General features: G+C 42.4%; 1 protein-coding gene and 1 non-coding gene across 14 annotated transcripts in view; one reads left to right on the forward strand and one right to left on the reverse strand.

The window, feature by feature from the left end:
- The window catches only part of Znf532 (zinc finger protein 532), a 105,907-nt gene that overhangs the window by 75,423 nt on the left and 17,777 nt on the right, over positions 1-12,707 (reverse strand). The window lies entirely within an intron of this gene.
- LOC138832668 (small nucleolar RNA SNORD22) lies at positions 7,587-7,702 on the forward strand. Its single transcript, XR_011373616.1, has one exon. It is a non-coding gene; the product is annotated as a small nucleolar RNA SNORD22 (small nucleolar RNA).

Here is a 12,707-nt window from a genome sequence, read left to right on the forward strand (position 1 = left end):
GAGTGCACATGGCCCTCAGGGAACCCGAGCAGCAGACACATGCAACATGGTCCAGCCTCACCGCGGCCAGGCACAGGTTGAAGGCTGTGCAGGTTCATCACACGGTGCCCCAGCAATCACAGTGCACGGAGTACCTTTGCACAGACAAAGGAGCCTCTGGGCCTGTGCTCTACCACTTATCTCCAGCACACAATCAGAAGACTGTGTTTTTTTTGGTCTCGTGGGAAACTGGTTTTAATTTGGGAAACTAGCTGAGCAGATGGGAATTCTGGAAGAGAGCCAGGAAGTAGGGGGGGAGAGGGGGGGAGGGCAGGAAGGCCTGTGAGTGCAGGTCACAGCCTCTGTCTGGGTCACCAGAGAAATAGAAGACATGAAGGGGGAAACCCCAGGTAACTGAGCAACCAGACTTGTCTGCAACAGGAGGTAGTTTGGGGAGGTGCAAGGTGTGGGGAAAATATAAGCAAGTTATCCTGGGTGGTCATGAGCCATCCAAGTTCCCTGGGAAGCTGGCGCTACTCAGACATCACTGGACCTAAAAGGTCCAGGCACAGCCCACTTCCGGCCTGGGTGGACAACAGGGCCAAGACAAACAGAGCTTGATTTAAACCTTTTAAATATTTAGGCATATGGTATATACCTTTTAAATATTTAAATGTACCTTTTAAATATTTAATTATACATTTTAAATATTTAGCCCTCTGGTCTCTATTTGTACTTTTATCCTAAGTTTTACAAGCACGAAGGACAGGCCTGTGAGCAATGCTATCATCATCATCATCATCATCACCATCACCATCCCTACTTTATTTTGTAAGGGGAGAAATTATCTTTGTTCAAGGAGCAGTTAAGTAGTGGAAAGGGGAGGCTGAGATCGAATCTATACCTTCTGTCTCCAAAATCCAGGCTTCTAACTGTCTCTATGACCAGATACCTACAATGAAGAAGTTCAAATTTAGTGATAGGAGCATATTATACAGAAATAAGAAAGGAGTCAATAATAGAGTAACAAACCAAAATGGAAAGTTATATGTAATTTTCTTTGGAGGGTAATAAAACCTCAATGGAAAGTTTTGAAAAATTAACAACCCTAACTTCACATCTCTTCCTTCAGTAGAAACAACTTAAAAACACAAAGTATGGAATTTGTGGTTTTTGCTAATATGAGTACAAGTCTAACGGTAGAAAATATTTTACTCACTGCAACCCTAAGAACAATCCAGCATTTAGTGTGATTCCAAAATTGTTTACAGTAAAATACAATCAATTCTACTTGCAGAAAATGTTAACTAAAAATCAATTTCAGACTGCAAAATTAGAATGTGTGAATATGTAGAAGGTGTACTTTTTAGGTGTATTTTTCTTTTTTCCAACACTATTCTCAATCTCAGTGTTTTTAAGAACCTCATCTAGAGAGTGTTTTGTTTAATAAAAGAGGCCGGGTACCCATAGGTCACGTCTGTAATCCTAGCTACTCAGGAGATTAAGTTCTAAGGGTCATGGTTCAAAGCCGGATCTCACAGTAAAGCCCATGAGACTCTTGTCTCCAATAGAGCACCAAAAAAGCTGGAAGAGAAGCTGTGGCTCAAGTGGTACACCATTAGCCTTGAGTAAAAAAGCTCAGGGACAGGGCCCAGGCCCTGAGTCCAAGCCCCATGACTGGTGCATGCACACGCACACGTGCACACACACACACAAATATTCCTTTTATACAAATATAATATATAATAAAAGGAAGGGGAAATAGGGAAGAATAGCCCTTGGTATATGCGTTCTTTTGGTAATCTATATTCCTGAAAACTGTATAGGTTATAAAACTATTAAATTTAATAATTCAGATACATGGGAACTCTTGCTTCAAACTTATCAACTCTAAGAGCACACATAATGCAATGTTAGTAACAATCGTCCTCTTATACCATTACATTATCAACATCAAAGACAAATCCCAACCCAGAGAACTTTTTGTGTATCTGTCCAGGCCCTGGGGGAAAAGCACTAAGAAAAAAGAAACAGACTCATAACCTAAGATTGGACTCCAGAACAAAGCCTGCAGTCTTTGAAGGGCACAGACCATGCACTCTTCATGTCTCCACCTAGCGAATGGTCACATGGGACTGGGCTCTCCTCTCTTTCTAATCCTGCTTTCTAATCTTACTCTACTTCATGTGTCAGCCTCTCCTGAGTTCCTTCTGGCCTATCCAGAACCCTGTCAACACCATATACCTGATTCATCCCAATCACCTTCAAATTCTTTTATTTCATTGGTCTTCTCAATATTCTTTTCAATAGTTATGTATACCAGATGTTGTTACTTTATTTATTAAATAACTCTAAAGAAGAATGAGGTAATGAGATAAGTAATATAAAAGGCAAACAACAAAAGGCAGGCAGTGGTAGCTCACATGTGTAATCCTCGTTACTTAGGAAGCTGAGATCTGAGGATCATGGTTCTAAGCCAGCCCAGGCAGGAAAGTCCACGAGACTATTATCTCCCGTTAGCCACAAAAAAGGGCAGAAATTGGAGCTCAAGTGGTAGAGCACCACCCTTGAGGAAAAGGCTGACAGACAGAACCCAAGCCTTGAGTCCAAGCCCAGCATGGAAGGAAGGAAAGGAGGAAGGGAGGAAGGGAGGAAATGAGGGAGGGAGGGAGGGAGGGAGGGAAGGAAGGAAGGAAGGAAGGAAGGAAGGAAGGAAGGAAGGAAGGAAGGAAGGAAGGAAGGAAGGAAGTCAGTCTTTCTTCATGTGTATTCTAGGCTACTGGCAGGACATTACAAGAGAATGGAATGGAGAAAAGGGACATAATGAGCTGGCACACAGATGTGGGAAAAGCTGTTCTTTTTTATTTTCTAGCGAAGTGGGTTGCTTAAGGGTTCCGGGTTTGGCCTGGTAGCTTGGCACTCGATTGTTTTGCTAGGACAATATCAGCAAGTAAAAAAAAGGGAAAGAGGAACTATTTTGGGATAAGGAGAGATTTTTGAAATGTAAGATTTTATCTTAACTTGTTCCAAGATGAAGTTAAGACACACCTCAGATTGTTCAAGAAATAGCAGAGGGTGTGGGTATGTGTTAAGAGATTACTTGTGTACTGTTACTCTTCGTTCAAAGTCTTTTCAGTGGTCACTCTGTGTAAATATATAAGATATATCTTACTTTCTTTAAACTAGCCAGTCACAAGCTGGCTGTGAACCTGTGCGTGGCCAGTTTGAGCAGAGAAGCAGAGTCTCTGTGTTAGAAATAGAGAGCAGCACGCCGGCTCTGTGTGCTTGCTTGGCTGATAGGGCACCTTTCTGCAAAAATAAATTTTGCCTTCATGACGCCCCTATACAACACCCCAGCCACTTCTAACATGAGAACAGAGCCCTGCGTACAGGGAAAGAAAGCCACCTCTACTCCACACACACAAGCACCGGCATATTCATGTTCAGATATTAAAGAAGAGTCAAAGGTCAAGTAGCTAAACAAAGTTTAAACCGGTTCTTTACCACAATACTTCCCCATTTTCAGTCTCTTATGTGATCTATAATGTATTAATGTGCTTTTTCCCCCCTTCAACTTGGCAAAAGAAGGTCTAGAGAATAAATTGTTCACCAGGATCTAATCTCCACACCCTTTCACCCCTACGAGCATCACAGGGCCTTGCCTGTGCCTTGGGAAATACTATCTTCAAGAAATGGGTCTGCTGGTTTACTGCCAAATGCAGTGCTCAGCCAGCCAGGCCAATGACCTGGCTACTGCTCAGTATAGGGCCACTGATGCCTTCTGTGATTGGCTCCCTGGTGGACAATCCAAGCTGAGCAAGCCAAGGTAGTTTAAGCTGTAGCAAGAACTTACAGAGAAAAGCTCAGCAGAAGTCTCTGCCAATGGCCTGGTATCATAGCAGTGTGGTGTAAATTTTGGCAGTTTTCTTTGTTCATTCCTAGAAGATTTAACTTGCTAACTTTTCTGAGTTCCACATACTTAAAAGACCACAAACTGTAAATTAAGGTTAGTGACTCACATCTGTAATCCTAGTTACCCAAAAGGCTGAGATTTAAAAGACTGCAGTTCAAAGCCAGTCTGAGAAGAAAAGTTTTTAAGACTTTATCTCCAAAATAATCGGGGGAGGGGGGGGGGCGGCGCAGGGGAGCCTGGGCTGGTCAGGCACTGATAGTTCACACTTGTAATCCTAGCTACCCAGGAGGCTGAGAGCTGAGGATCAAGGTTCAAACCCAGCCTGGGCAAGAAAAGTCTATGATATAACCAGCAAAAAGACAAAAGCAGAGGTGTGGCTCAAGTGGTAGAGCACCAGCCTTGATTTTAAAAAAGCCAAGTGAAAGTGTGAGGCTCTGAATCTAAGCCCCAATCAGTATCAGAACCAAAACAACAAAAAAAAGCCAAACTGGAGGTATGACTCAAGTGGTATAGCACTAGACATAACCAAGCAAGTTAAGCAAGCACTGAGTTCAAGCCCTGGTACTGGGAGGACAAAAAAAAAAAAAATTACAAACTCCCCAAGGTCAGAAACAATACAAATCTAGACAAAAGTGTCAAACTATCTAGGTGGAAAAAAAAAAAAAAAAACTTGGCAGGTAAATGCTATTAAAATGCAAGGAACGCCAGGCGCTGGTGGCTCACGCCTGTAATCCTAGCTACTCAGGAGGCTGAGATCTGAGGATCACGGTTCAAAGCCAGCCCTGGCAGGAAAGACCGTGAGACTCCTATCTCCAATGAACCACCAGAAAACCAGAAGTAGCTCAAGTGGTAGAGCGCTGGCCTTGAGCTGAAGAGCTGAGGGACAGAGCCCAGGCCCAGAGTTCAAGCCCCACAACCGACAAAAAATAAAATAAAATAAAATGCAAGGAACTCTGTAATGTCAAGGACAGTTCTGTGTATAATAAAAAGTGGAAGAGGAAATCAAGCTGCAGGAAAAGCAAATGATGATCACTTCCTTAAGGAAGAAGAAGGTCAAGATGCACACAGCCAGCACCTTAATCCCAGGATGAGCCACAGCTCAAAGGAATACATTAATAAGAGTAGTATCAGTTATTTAAGCCCTTCCTAGACAGAGTCTTTCAGTTTTCAATGGCAAGAAGAAAATCACATCTGCATGCATCTATGTGCAAGTGTGAAACAATGGTGGATAAATGAGGGCAGACAGCCATCAACCTGTTCTAGGACAGAAATGGCTAGCAGAGCATCTCTTCCTCCACTAAGTGGTGGGCATTTGGAAAATGGTTCTTCTACCTCACTACCAACAACATTAAAGTCGGGATAGGAAAATGCCACAGTAAACCCAATGACTGTTTTCTTGGCTTTCCTGAAGAATCTGAAAATGGAGGAATCACTCAAGCAATCTACACACAACTAATCACCACTCTCTCAGCTTCTTATAGAAGCATAAAACCCTTTATAGATACTCAAAATAGAAGCTTCAACTCAAGTTGAAGCTGGGCACCAGGAGTGCCTAAATGTAATCCTAGCTACCCAGGAGGCTGAGATCTGAGGATCACAGTTCAAAGCCAGCTGGAGCAGGAATCATGAGACCCTTATCTCCAATTAATCCCCAGAAAACTGGAAGTAGCCCTGTGGCTCAAAGTGGTAGAGTGCTAGCCCTTGATTGAAAAAGCTCAGGGATAGCACCTAGGCCTTGAGTTCAAATCCCACAACCGGGGTGGAGGGGGGAACAAAAACAAAAAGAAAGAAAAGAAATAGTATAGATTTGTTACTTGGGCTAACCTCAAACCACAATCCTCAGATCTTAGCCTCCTGAGTAGCTTGGATTACAGGCATGAACTACCAGAGCCCAACTTTGCCATGTTCAAATGCACCTTTCTTTAACTCCTGAGTTATATTACAAGAGTAACACATGTTCTTTTCCTAAACTTTGAGACCCACAAGTTCAGCAGCAGAAGGCAAAAGCCTTGGAGAGGCCAACTCACCAGACAGAAACTGGTACCATTTGGGAAAGAGATCTCTAAACACACACGATCATAAATACACACACCAGCACTTGAACACCCTAAGCTTCACATACATGAAGTGCATACCTGTGCACTCTCATCACAGCGACAGACATGCTTCTATGTCAACTCAAACATACACAGTTGTTCAAAAGTACTCTTTTAGGAACAACGAAATCCTCACTGTATAGTTAATGTACACTTAAAAAATAAAGACTACCCTTTTATATTCAGATTCTGGTATTTCCAAGCTGTTTTTAAGGCAAAGTAAGAATCCCAAGAGATATGCCTTCACGAATTCTGGCAAAAGCAAGAACACTTCAAAAAATAACCTTTAACACATACAGTGTTGAATTTCACCCATTTGCTTTAAAATCCTGAACATATATTTTTAACTCACAGGGTAAAATGAAGGGTTAGAGAACAGGAGGGAACAGAGACATTAAAATAACTTATTCAGGTTCTTAAATCACAACCTTTATGGCTGCAGGTGGAGCTCAATGGGACAGTACTTGTCAAGTATGTGCAAGATCCTGGTTTTGATCCTCAGCAGTATGAAAAATCATAACCTTGATGTCTACCATGTGCCCAGGAACAACTTCTATCACTCATCCATCAAGACACCATCTGAGGGCTGGGAATGTGGCTTAGTAGTAGAGTACTTGCCTAGAATGCATGAAGCCCTGGGTTCAATTCCTCAGTACCACATAAGCAGAAAAAGCCATAAGTGGCACTGTGGCTCAAGTGGTAGAGCACTAGCCTTGAGCAAAAGAAGCTCAGGGACAGTGCCCAGGCCCTAAGTTTTAGCCCCAGGACTGGAAAAAAAAAAGATACCATCTGCTATGGATTTCACAGTACACTACACTTGCCTTTGTGTCACTACATACTGATGGAGTCCCTTTTTTTTTTGTCGGTCATGGGGCTTGAACTCTGGGCCTGGATGCTGTCCCTCAGCTCTTCAGCTCAAGGCTAGTGCTCTACCACTTGAGCCACAGCGCCACTTCTGGTTTTCTGGTGGTTAATTGGAGATAAGAGTCTCACAGACTTTTCTGCTGGAGCTGGCTTTGAACCATGATCCTCAGATCACAGCCTCCAGAGTAGCTAGGATTACAGGTGTGAGCCACCAGCGCCCAGCTAAAAAACTATTTTTTTTTTTTTTTTTGTCAGTTGTGGAGCTTGAACTCTGGGCCTAAACACTGTCCCTCAGCTCTTCAGGTCAAGGCTAGGGCTCTATTTGAGCCATAGCTCTACTTCCTGTATTCTCATTTTTATCCCCTAACTTTCCTAGGATCTTAGCCTAAAAGAAATCTTCCAAAATGCAAATCCAGGAAAGAATGAACCAGAAGCTCATCATCCTTAGGAAAGAGAGCATACTGGCCAAAGGTGGTACGTGGCAGCATGCTAGATGAAAAGGAAAATGGCAAATTCAACAACAAGGAAGGGTGATCAGAAGGACAGAATGAGACAGGCAGCTTTCCCTGGGGTGTGGTGCAGTGAAGCACTTGCCTAGTATGCACAAAGCACTGGCTTCCATCCCAGCCCGGAAACAAAGAGAGAAAAAAGAGAAAAAACACTGAAAGATAAAAAGAATGATACAAGGCATTTTCAGGCAATGCCATTATCAATATGATAATGAAATAACCAATTTCCAATGGAGAAAAATTCACAAGGCCATACCTCCTCTGGCCTAGCTCTAAAACCCATAAAGCTGAACCCACTAAAGCTGGCTAGGGTAAAAGAGGAAAAGAAGTGTCAGAAGTATCACCAGAACTTCTGTACATGGCAAAGGGAAGAATCATGACTTACTAAAACATGTGGCTATTTTTTCCAGGTCTGAAGAAAGAACAGAGTACATATAAATGTAGTCCAAATCTTGGAAGACATTAAAAGGGGAATTTTCAGATCCTTCCTTAGCCAATCCAGAGGTACGAGTTAGTATACCATCATTATTGTTTTTGGCATGCCATCATTATTATCTTCCTAATAAAGCTGCTTTGTATTATAAAATGAGATAAAGTAAAACAATGTACCTAGGGTTGGGAAGGTGGCTCAGTGGTAGAGTGCTTGCCTTGCATGCATGAGGCCCTGGATTTGATTCCTCAGCACCAGAAAAAGCCAGAAGTGGCGCTGTGGCTCAAGTGGTAGAGCTCTAGCCTTGAGCTGAAGAGCTGAGGGACAGCGCCCAGGCCCAAAGTTCAGCCACATGGCTGACAAAAAACAAAAAACAAAAATTAAAAAAAAACAACAATGCATCTAGATGATCATTGTCCCCATCTCCCAACCCAATGCCCCTCAATTTTCCTAGTTTTATATTCATATGCATTCAATCTTATGATTATATTCTCCTGTCTTCCTGTATTAATAAGCTACCTAGGGACTGGCTTATATAAAACTCTTAATGGAAGGTATATTTTATTACTCAAGTAAGTTGATTTTTTTAATTCTAAATCTTATCATTTATAATGGACTATAATCCTAGAAAATTCTTTAGAGAAACATATTAAGCCAGGCGCCATGGCTCACTCCTGTAATGCTAGCTACTCAGGAGGCTGAGACCTGAGGATCACAGTTCAAAGCCAGCCCAGGCAGGAAAGTCCATGAAACTCTTTTCTCCAATAAACCACCAGAAAACCAGAAGTGGTGCTGTAGCTCAAGAGGTAGAGCACTTGCCTTGAGTTGAAGAGCTGAGGGACAGCACTTAGGCCCAGAGTTCAAGCCCCACAACCGAAAGAAAAAAAAAAAAAAAGAAACATATCAAGTTATTTTCTCTAGACTGAGAACTAGAACAGCATAGAGGAAGGAATTTTTGAAAGCACAGCAGTAGCAGAACGAAAGACTGTGTGTGTCAGACTCCTTTCATTTCAGGCCATGCTTAAGAAAAGCCATTTACATATTATTTCTACCACCCTGGCCTGCCGCAGGGCTACTGGGAATAGAGGGGCTTCAGAGCCAGTGCCTTAGTCACTTCCCCAGGAAGCACCCACCACAGCCCCCAGGACTGCTAGCCCCCAACACCCACAGGGCCACCACGGAGAAGTACCCCCTAACCACAACCAGCAATCCTGGCCAGGCCTCTGTGACAGCGGCTGCGGTGAGAGCAGGAGTCAGGCAAGGTGGTTTCTGTTTTGGTCTGTGGCCTCATGTGGCAGCCCAGGTGGAAGGCAAGGGCTCTGCAGGGCACAGTTCCATTCGTTCTCCCCATCAGACCATCCCACCTGCCCTCAAGCACATGAGTGGCAGGTGCTCGAATCTGCAGCAAACCACATCCAAATTAAGCAACTCTGCTCAACCCACATGACCCATGTTTTCTTTTTCTTGCTCAAGAGTTCAAAAATAGAATTGTGCTGACTTGCCACGAGATGAAGGTTCTAAACAGCAGTCTATCTACTTATGGAATATACAAAGCTTCCAAAAATACCTGCCCAGTATTTCTCTGTAGAAAAGAGAATGTAAATTTAAAAGGAACAGTGCCCTCCAAACTTCTATAGGATAAATCTGCAAGAAAAACTCAAAACTCAGAATTCAGATTTTGCTAAATACAAGGTCACTGCATGAGAGGGCTGGCATCTGCCCTTGCCTAAGGCCCCTGGCCCTACTGTAACAGGAAATAAGTCACCTGACCTAGCTGGTTATCTGACCGTGTGTGTGTGCACGTGCGTGCATGTGTGCGGGTGCGTACATGCGTGTGTGTGCGTGTGCGTGTGTGTGTGTATGTGTGTGTACCTCCCCCCACCTGGGGGGTGGATGTCCTGTCCTTCATTTCACCTGCCGGAGCCTTTGAAAACCAGGTCACCCACCTGGTTTAGACATGAGCTGTGCATAGCCATAGGGAACTGGCATAGGATCAGTAAAAAAAAGTACACAGGACTTACCCAGGTATCCATTGAGTTTACTGAAAGAAAATCCTCAACCCAGGAGATTGCTATGGGGTGGTTTCTCTCCAACAGCTTCCCACACCTGATAATGTTTATTTTTTGGAGGTGCTTAGATTTGAACTCAAGCTCAATCACCTTGTTTGCTTGGCTAGTGGTTTTATTATTTGACTCATGCCTCTAGCACTGCTTTTTGCTGCTTATTTTAGAGATACAGTCTCATGAATGTTCTGCCCAGGCTGGCCTCAAACCATGATCTTTCATATCTCAGCCTCCTGAGAAGCTAGGATTATGAACAAGAGCCACTAGCGCCAACCCAAATTCTTAAAATCTAGACAGAGGGCTAGGAAGGTAGCTCAGTGGTAGAGTGCTTGCCTTGCATGCATGAAACCCTAGGTTCGATTCCTCAGCACCACATAAGCAGAAAAAGCTGGAAGTGGCGCTGTGGCTCAAGTGGTAGAGCACTAGCCTTAAGCTGAAGGGCTGAGGGACAGTGCCCAGGCCCAGGGTTCAGACCCCACGACCGGACCCAAAAAAAAAAAAAAAAAAATCTAGACAAGAAAAAAAAAAGCACTTTCTATAATTACTCCCAAAGAAAAATGAGCAAGGATTCTATCTGCTACAACAGGATGACATGTCATTGATTTTAGGGTACAGGAACAAGGTTGTAAACCAAAAAAGGAAGGTCTGTTCAATTCAAGGGCATATGTGCAATAAAGAACTTGGGTCAGGCACCAGTGGCTCAGGAGGCTGAGATCTGAGGACTGCGGTTCAAAGCCAGCCCCAGCGGGGCAGGAAAGTCTGTGAGACTCCTATCTCCAATAAACCACTCACAAAACCAGAAGTGGCGCTGTAGCTAAAGTGGTAGAATGCTAGCCTTGAGCTGAAGAGCTGAGGGACAGCCTAGGCCCAGAGTTCCAGCCCCACGACTGACAAAAATAAATCAATTAAAAAAAAAAAAGAACTTGGGGAACAGTTGTTTGTAAACCATAGGTAAAACGTTAGAAATTATATAAATGTTTACCAATAAGAAAATGATTATGCTATACAAATGACTATATCAGTTACTCAATTTCTTTTAAAAAATTTGGTAAAATATATAACATAAAATTCACCATTTCAACCATCTGGTTTGGTTTAGTTTTTGTGGTCCTGGAAATGGAACCCTAGGACTCATACATGCCAGGCAAGTGCTCTACCACTGAGCTACATCTCCAGCTCCATTTTAACCACTTTTCAGTATACACTTCAGAAGTGTTAGAGACATCTATGATGTCTTTGGTACAATCTATTTTATGATTTTGACTGTGCTGTCATTAAAAGGCAGAGTCACTATAAACTACTGACCTGGAACAATGAAAAAAGACCATCAAGGAAAAAACTAGGTCATATTTTTAATGTAAGATTCACAGAAAGGCTTATAAAGAGCACACGACACCTTTTACCTTTTATTTAGAAAAAGGCAGGGGAGAACTGTCACAGTATTTTGAGCTTTTACTCTATTTAAAGAAAAATTTCTTTACATAAAATATTAAATATAGGGCTGGGAAGTGGTAAAGTGGTAGAGTGCTTACCTAACATGCATGAAGTTCAAGTCCTCAGAACCACATAAACAGAAAAAGCCAGAAGTAGCATTGGGGCTCAAGTGGTAGAGTGCTAGCCTTGAGTAAATGAAGCTCAGGGGCAATGCCCAGGCCCCAAGTACTAGCCCCAGGACTGATTAAAAAAAAAAAAAACTAAATATAACATTTCCCCCTTATATGGGTTGAAGATAAACCTCTGTGAGAGTTAACCTAGCATGCATGAGGCTCCATCCTCAGTACCCCTCAAAAAAGCTCATCTGGATGTATGCACAGATACATGAATAGATGGATAGATAAGTTTTGCATTTTTCAAACTCCTATCTATACAAAAAAAGAAACAGGTCCAAGTTTCAATTTACTACAAAATTAGGGAAAGTCAAAACCATCAGTCAGGACAATTGTGTCAAGACACTTTTGTATAAGCTCCATTTCCCACTAGATAGGATACCCTTGTGCTAGCAGTGTACTAATGAATTTATACAAAGATTGAATGGTCTAAGCAAAGTCTGTCTCCATTAACCTCAGCAAATGCATTTAGACTGCTTAAAGTGGACTAGGCTAAATATCTTCACTGTTAGATACAAACTGCCTTTCTCTTAATAAATCACATTTGGTAAATTCCAAAATGTCTTAAGACACTACCTTTTCATGTAAATACTAGTAACAAAAGAGTAAAATGCTTAAAAGTAACCTTGTCTACTCTGTAAAAGGATGCTTTTGGTGTTTTATAATACTCATGCTTTTTTTTTTTTTTTTAATTTTTATTTTTTGTCGGTCGTGGGGCTTGAACTCTGGGCCTGGGCGTTGTCCCTCAGCTCTTCAGCTCAAGGTGAGCGCTCTACCACTTGAGCTACAGCACCACTTCTGGTTTTCTGGTGGTTTATTGGAGATAGGAGTCTCACGGTCTTTCTTGCCCGGGCTGGCTTTGAACCGTGATCCTCAGATCTCAGCCTCATGAGTAGCTAGGACTACAGGCGTGAGCCACCAGTGCCTGGCAACTCATGCTTTTCACATCACCTCTACAATTTTAGTTTGAAGCAAATTATAGATTTCTTAAATTAGAAGTAGTATTTTGCGCACAGAAAGAACTTTAAAATAATTTCCCTTTGTCACCTGATTAAGCCTTTAAAATGTCTGCACCTAAGTCCTAAATTCTGCTCAGAAGCCTGTTCCTACATTGTGGCCACCAGAAGCAACCTTTCCTGTTCCTTCTCATTTGTTTTCCTTTATTTTTTTAAATATTTTAATCGTTAGTCACTGACATCTTTATTTTAAAAGTTTGCACTGTGAATATGTCTCAAGTGCATTCTTT

This window comes from Dipodomys merriami, unplaced genomic scaffold (assembly GCF_024711535.1).
Source record: "Dipodomys merriami isolate MVZ:Mamm:240054 unplaced genomic scaffold, mDipMer1.0.p SCAF_2, whole genome shotgun sequence".
Lineage (NCBI taxonomy): Eukaryota > Metazoa > Chordata > Mammalia > Rodentia > Heteromyidae > Dipodomys > Dipodomys merriami.